Source organism: Aquarana catesbeiana, linkage group LG11, assembly GCF_042186555.1.
Source record: "Aquarana catesbeiana isolate 2022-GZ linkage group LG11, ASM4218655v1, whole genome shotgun sequence".
NCBI classification, from domain to species: Eukaryota; Metazoa; Chordata; class Amphibia; order Anura; family Ranidae; genus Aquarana; species Aquarana catesbeiana.
The window spans coordinates 224,945,233-224,952,857 of record NC_133334.1 but is presented as its reverse complement, the minus strand read 5'-3'; the positions used below and the strand labels follow the sequence as shown (position 1 = coordinate 224,952,857).

At 46.1% G+C, this 7,625-nt stretch overlaps 1 pseudogene; it reads left to right on the top strand.

The window, feature by feature from the left end:
- Positions 1-2,992: 2,992 nt before the first annotated feature.
- On the top strand, positions 2,993-3,124 carry LOC141113036 (U2 spliceosomal RNA; annotated as a pseudogene).
- Positions 3,125-7,625: the final 4,501 nt, after the last annotated feature.

Here is a 7,625-nt window from a genome sequence, read left to right as displayed (position 1 = left end):
GACCAATCAGGCTTCACAAAAGGGAGGCAGACAACTGATGCCACTCGCAGATTTATTAACATAATCCATCACGCTGAGATATCTAGAATGCCTTCTCTGCTCCTATCCTTGGATGCAGAGAAGGCGTTCGATAGGGTCCATTGGAAATATCTTGAAGCAGCCCTTGGCAAATTTGGTTTTCAGGGCCCCATTCTGGCAGCCATAATGGCTCTGTATTCCTCCCCATCAGCACAGGTCTATACATTGGAGATGCTGTCTAAGCCATTCTCCATCACTAATGGCACCCGACAAGGTTGTCCGCTCTCACCAATAATTTTTAACCTAATTATGGAACCCTTAGCAGAACATGTTAGATCCCACTCTACAATATCAGGCTTCACCATTGGTACCACAGAACACAAAATAAATTTATTTGCAGACGACGTGATAATGATGAATACAAACCCTCACTCTTCCCTGGCTTTGGTCCAATCGCTACTGAAAAGGTTTAGTACTTTAATTACTACAAAGTTAATGAACATAAATCCTACATTCTAGACCTGGGCATTGATGCAACCACTAGTAATCTTCTCCAGACCCAATATCCTTACCCATGGGCAGAGGATAGTATTCCCTACCTCGGCATTATTCTCACCAAATCCACTAGAGGTCTTTTCGCACACAACTACACAGACGCCAAACAGACGCCAAACAGATGATGCTCACTGAAACCACAAAACTCTCCAAACATGAATTCTCATGGTCAAGCCACCTGGCAGCCTTTAAAATGATGGTATTGCCACGGCTGCTCTACATATTTCGCACGCTTCCTATACCACTTTCATCTACCTACCTGAAATCTCTCCAATCCATCTTAAGCCAATTTGTTTGGCAAGGGAAAAAATCTAGATGTAGTCACACGAAACTTATTAAACACAGATCCGCCATCTATCACAAATGAAAGAATGGATGAATACCTCACCCAAAACTCTCTGGAGCGATATAGAAAATCACAAGACACCGGCACAAACCTCGCCAACTGGTTATTTAGTACCTCTACACATAATCCTCACATTTTCCACTACTCACCCACTGTCCAAGCCTCAGTTAAAGTGTGGCGTACACTACACAATACCAAATGGTCACATGTACTGACGAAACCACTACACATTCCTTTAAACACCTTAAAGCTTCTTACTCCTGACTTAACACTCCCATCCTGGATTACTGACCGGGTAACATACACACAAGAACTTCGCGATCTAACAACCTGCAAATCCTTCTCACAAATAGGCAAAGACCTCAATGCACCCTCCAAAGACTTCCTCAGCTACTTCAGATTACAAAACTGCTTGAAGGCACACACATCTCTAGAAGGAAAACTACCCTTGAAACTACGGAACTACTTCTTTACAGAACACTTTAACACTAAAGGGACTTCCCTCATATACTCATTCCTACAGGAAAAAAACATGTTCAGCAAAACCAAACCTCTCCTTGACTGGGAAACTGACCTAGAGACACAATTCACAGGTGCCCAATGGCATCAGGCAATCACATCTATTTACAAAGCAACCACTTGCACCTCCCTTTGGGAAATCACCCAAAAAACGCTAATGAGATGATACCTAACTCCGTCCAGACTGGCCAAATTCCACAGACATGCCTTACACGACTGCTGGAGAAACTGTGGCCATATGGGCACCCTCCTCCACATTCGTTGGTCTTGCCCAAATGTAACCCAGCTTTGGAAAAATGTGGAATCCATACTCCAAGACATACTCCATAGCTCGGTTACAATTACTCCACACTTAGCCATTCTTAATTTGACAATAGAAGATTTTCCCATACACCAAAGAACAGTGATTACACACGTCCTCCTAGCTACCAAACTCTTGCTCACTAGAAACTGGAAATCTGACAACATTCCCTCCCTTACGGAAGTTACTAACTTAGTACAAACCCATTTCACTTATGAAACCCTTTTGCCACGCAGCAAACAATCCCATACAAAGACACTAACTCGCTGGAACCCATGGGTCCTTTGGTACTCAAAAAAGAATTAATGATTGAAGTAAGGTTTAACAATTGAATGCCCTGTCTCTCTACTCGCCTTCCACTTGAAGCTCTCCTTCCCCCCCTTCCCTTATCCCTCCTTGCCCCTCCTTCCTCTTGCATCCCTCCCCTCCTTACCCCACCCCTCCTCCTATCATTCCAGGTCAACTGTTCTACCCTATGTTTATAATCACTTTGTTAACAATTTTTTCTTTCTCATAGAACGTTATTCATAAAATCGCTATTCAGACTATACTTACAATATCTAGTCTGTAAACTTACATTTACATGTTCATGTTCCTGTTCCTTACTATGACTTCATAACCTGTAATATGTAAAACTCAATAAAAATTTATTGGAAAAAAAAATAGAGAACATGCTCTCAATCTTTTACTGGCTGGAATTCCGCCAGCAAAAGTCTGATGGAGCATACACACGGTCGCATTTTCCGACCAAAAGCTCTCATCGGAGTTTAGCTAGCGGCATTTCTGATCGTGTGTACGGGCTTTACATCACAAAATCTTGAGTTACTCGTTGTTCCTTGTATGCATTGCACAACACTCGGATAATCAGCCTGGAGAAATCAATGTGTTTGCATTTATGCAGTGATTGCATTTATTGTTAAAGCAGAGGTCCGCCTATTCCTGAAAAAATTAAAAGCCAGCAGCTACACATACTGCACCTGCTGACTTTTATTAATCGGACACTTACCTGTCCTGAAGTCCAGCGTTGTCGGCACCGCAGCTGATCTTTCCGTCAGCTGTCAGGGGACGCCGCCACCATTGCGGGTAAGGGAACCCGCCAGTGTAGCCTTATGGCTTCACGCCGGGAACCCTACTGCACATGTGTGAGGCTCCACTCCTCTCTCCTACTGGCCCGGGGGCGGGGGAAGGAGGAGGTGGGAGCCGACCTACTGGCGTAATTCACCACTGGCGTGGACTCCCGGAAGTTTGGACAGGCCGCTTCTCGGCCTTTTGGCTAAGATCAAGTGTAGTATCTGTTCTTATCAGTTTCCAGGAAGTGGCGCTTGCTTCCGTCTCTGATCTATGGTGAGATAGAGATGGGATGGCGGTTGCTATGCAAAGCCTGCTGGAGTAAAGGTGACCTGGACGGTTCATAGCTGAAAGGGAAGCCTTCTGATGTGGATGGAGAACCACGGGGTCTGAACCGGAGGGTCGGGACCCTGGCCTTCTGGCCTGGATTGGGGCAGATCTAGCTCCGGACAGTTATTCGGGAGGGAATGCTGGCTCCCCTTTTTCCCACCGGGGGAGCGGCCAGTACTTCCCGAATGTAATTAGGTAGGAGGGACGGAACGACGGTGAAGCCTGATGGTAAAGGGCTCTCACCAAGCTTCCTGAACTCCATGCCTTTCTGCCTGGGGTGGGGTCTGCTGTGGTCTGGGCTGGTGGCCAGGGTTGGTCTTGAAAGCCTATGGAGTAGTACCCCTGGAGTGGCAGTCCATGGGTGCCATAAAATCACTGTGAGTGGCAGTCACTTTGATTTGAGGCACCACGGTCACTGCACCATAAACAGGCTTTTTTAGCACCTGCCTCTTGGGCTGGGCCTTTTGGCTGGGACCAGAGGAATTTTTTATTCTTGGCCGGAGGGCCTGGTCATTGTTTTACACAATGGCCACCTTTTTCACTCTCCTCTCCACTATCCCTTCCCCACTTTCTATTTATTTTCTTTCTTTTTTTGATTGAATCCTATGTTTTGTCACGTCTTGTTCACGTTTGTCACTGTGTGATGAGTAAGGACGGGTCCTCGGGCCAGTCCTGAAAGTCTTGTGGAGGGGTGGACATGGCCTTCTGGCTTCGTCCGTCCCCTGACTCATGGGGTCTCCCTTCGGGGAAGCCCCACCTAGTACTTGGGTGGGCTCTGCTTCGGCAGGCCTTCCAGAGAACGGGGTCTGTCTGGTTTCGGCCAGATAGCCTATTGTAAATACCTTTGTCCCCGTCTGGAGCCTAACGCCCCGGGGGATCAGGGAATTGGCACGTCTGTGTACCCGTTGCACTTTTTTGTGAGCACTCTTTATGTGTGTGCACATTTTTTATGCACCGGGTGAAGTTTTTGGGTGTGTTATGCACGCCATAGACTTTCAATAAAAAAAAAAAAAAAACCTGTCAGAGACAGGTATCTGCTCCCCCCCGAAAGGTGCCAAATGTGACACCCGGGGGGGGACAAATGAGTGGAAGTTCCACTTCTGGGTGGAACTCCGCTTTAATTCCTATATGTCTATAGCTGTTCCACATACTAGCTATGGACAGGATTACAAGGCTGCTGTCTCTTTTACTATTTTTCTGCTTATTGTTTCTTTTTTGTGTTTGTTTTTTGTATGCCTGTTTTTTGTAAAGCCTACAAAACTATTTGATAAAAAAAAAAATCCAAGGTGTTCTGTGAATGGCGCCAGTACCAAGCACGTGACCACCCCCCACCCTGTGGTCACTATGTAGGATGGGTGTGGCTCAACACCAGACCAATAGGACCATGGAGATCACTGTATTAGTGGGGACTAAAAAGAGCAATTCTCACCTTCCACTACATTCCCACAGGTATGGAGTATGTATACTTACATTGGTTTGAGCTGAATCAATGTAACTATACATTTTGGACTCCTATTTTTACTGCCCCAAGCACAAGTGTGAACTAGACCTAAGGCTGCATTCACACTTCAGCGTTTTGAATCGGGGGCAGATTTGCCACGAATCTGTCTACGATTTGAAAGCGCCGATGTGTGAATGACAAATCGCGGAACTTTCATTTGAGATGCCATTCATTTGAATGACACCTCAAATTGTGGTGCGGGTCTAGCCCGATAAATCGCGCTTGCAATCACAGCAACCCGTACTGTGATTTGAGGTGGCGTTCAAATGAATGACATCTCAAATGCGAGTCCGCGATTTGTCATTCACGCATCGGCAATTTCAAATCATGGGCAGATTTGCGGCAAATCTGCCTGTGATTCAAATGCTGAAGTGTGAATGCAGGCTAAAAGTCAATCAGATGTGCTACGTACTTGTGTGCCAACAAGGAACATGCTGATAGAAGGAGAAAACAGAGTGACAGACTGCTGGGCTGCTTGTGCTTATCCATTGTCCAATCACAGGCCAAGGGCAGGGATGTGGCCTAGCTTCATCCTGAAACGTCAGAGTAGAATAGTCAGCTCACCATCTGTACAGCCTGGCAGGATTATGTCACTCTCAGGACTGGCTGGACTGAACTTCAAATTATTTGGCAGGTAAAAGAGATGTCATAGATTTATTTCAACTGTGTATTCATGTTTTATTTTTCTTAATGCTAATCCACTTATGTAGCTGAGTCCTCAGGAAACCCTTTCCAGGAAAAAGTGACCCCTGAATGCTTGGAGGGGAGGGGATGTATTGGAGGCATTTGTGTGGGAATGGCGGTTTGCACTACATGAACATCGAGTGAACAGGCTGGCACACACCGACAAGCTTCATTTGCTCTGTTCACTTAATGGGTAAGCAGCTGGCCAGACTTCAGCCAAGTGACATTTCCAGGAGCCCAAGCCAATTTGAATTTATTTCTGCTTAGGACGACTAATGCTTTCTAAGAAGAACGAGAGGGAAAAATACAGATTAGAAATCTGTGCCCTGCACTCGGAATGAACTTTCCATTGTCCCATTTCAGTCCATCAGCAGAGATGTTCATAAAGTTCTACAAGTAACACCAAAGTATAAAGCACAGAGCTGTGTGGTAACCTATAGCAACAAGCGAGAAAACAACTGTTTTTCTCTGCAGTAAATTTTATAAACTGGCTTGTGTTGGGTTACAGCGCTTCACTAAACTTAAAGTGTTACTAAACCCGGAACCTACATTCACTATATCTGGTCTCCCACAGTACATGGAAATGCAAACATTTTAGTAAATACAAACTGCTACATACCTTTTCTCATCAGCAGTATATAGCAGCCTTATGACTTCTATCAGTGTCTGGTTAAAGCTTGTAGGAGGAGTTTTCATTCATTCCTATGAGGCTCTATGACTCGTTACCTTCTGTCTGGACAGTGCTGACTGGCCCTGTGCTGATCACATGCACCTTCCCAAGAAAAATAATCACACCAAACTGAGCATGTGTAGAGTGACTCCAAAGGCTCTGTCTTATCAGGAGATGGATTGAGGACTGTGGAACAAGGGGAGGATCAGAGAAGACAGGATCAAACAGCCTTTTTACACAATGGAGGGGAAAAACCCCTTAGCTTTCACAGTGAGTATAGCAAGTGTAGCGCTTGGTTGCTACTAGTAACTAACATCCACCATGTCACCCTGCTGCCAGACCTCCATCTATCCCTTCTGAGACAAGGTTGTTTTTTTGTTTTGTTTATTGGGGAATATAAATTAGTTGGGGGAAAGGAAATATGGGCTGCCCATGGAACAATTGCTTTGCCATCATATTAACGAATTAGAACAAAAGGTTGAGCCGTGAAGTACTAATGTACACATAATATCTACAGGCGCTTCCCCTGCATTACACCATGCAGACTATTTCTCCTTCTCTGCGTATCTCCTGCAGACTGTTGCTCTCAGGACTTCCACCCTCCTGCATAAACTTCCAATGTAGATCATTACTCTTCCTGTGACAAAAGAGATCACTCTGAACAGTCTCAGCTGCTGGCTAGAATTAGTTGCACTGTTCCTAGGCCAGAGGTCTGCAGTACCTCTCCCCAGTGGCCTAGTAATTTAGTAGCATGTGCTGATTGGTGGATTACTGCTCCCAGCTAGTCTGGCCTGCAAATCATACGCCTTCAGGCTGTAGCGATTTGACACTCTCCGCACAGTCTCTCCTCTGGCCTCGCACCCAGCTCCCCTGGCATGCCTCATCCAGAACTCCACTATGGTCCACTCACCGACCTTCTCCTGCCCCGAGTCCATGATGGAGAACTTTAACTGGACATACGTTCCGGCAGCTTCTCCAGCCCCTCTGTTCCAGAATACTTCATCCATGACCGTGTAAGGATGAAGCTCCCTCCCAGCTCTCCCAGGCTCCTCACACCCCCCCCCCCCCCAAATGGGGATGGGGCCCCTGCTGCTGCCTAGTACTCCATTCTCCACGTCTCCTGGATGACAACTCCACCCCCAGTGGGCTATTATCCCAGCTTATATGGGAGGCCTGCCCCCTGCCAATTCCAGTTGGGGATTGGTCAGAGCTCCTCACATGAGCTGCCTGCCACTCCAGTCCTAGGCCCTGCCCCTCTTCCAGAAAATTGTTCCTGAAAGCAGGGGAGGCGCCTCAGAACTAAAGCACAGGTGGTCACACCCACTGCTGCACTAACCTCTCCCTGCCCTTCAGATCAAAACAAGCAGGCCTAGCCTGAAGCATAGGCCTGCCCAAATTTACCTGTGCTGACAGTTTTTCTTACAAAATCCTCACTCTAGCACCTACCTATGGTAGAGGGTGCTACACAAGCATGCTTTACTGCATATACAGACTGATTTACTGTTGCAGGTTTAGTAACACTTTAATAATAACATAAATGAAAAAAATATCGCTGCCAATCACAGGATGTTATTCTTATGGTGCAAATTAAAAAATGGAAGATGAATTTTGGTTGGCTAATAAGAACAACACA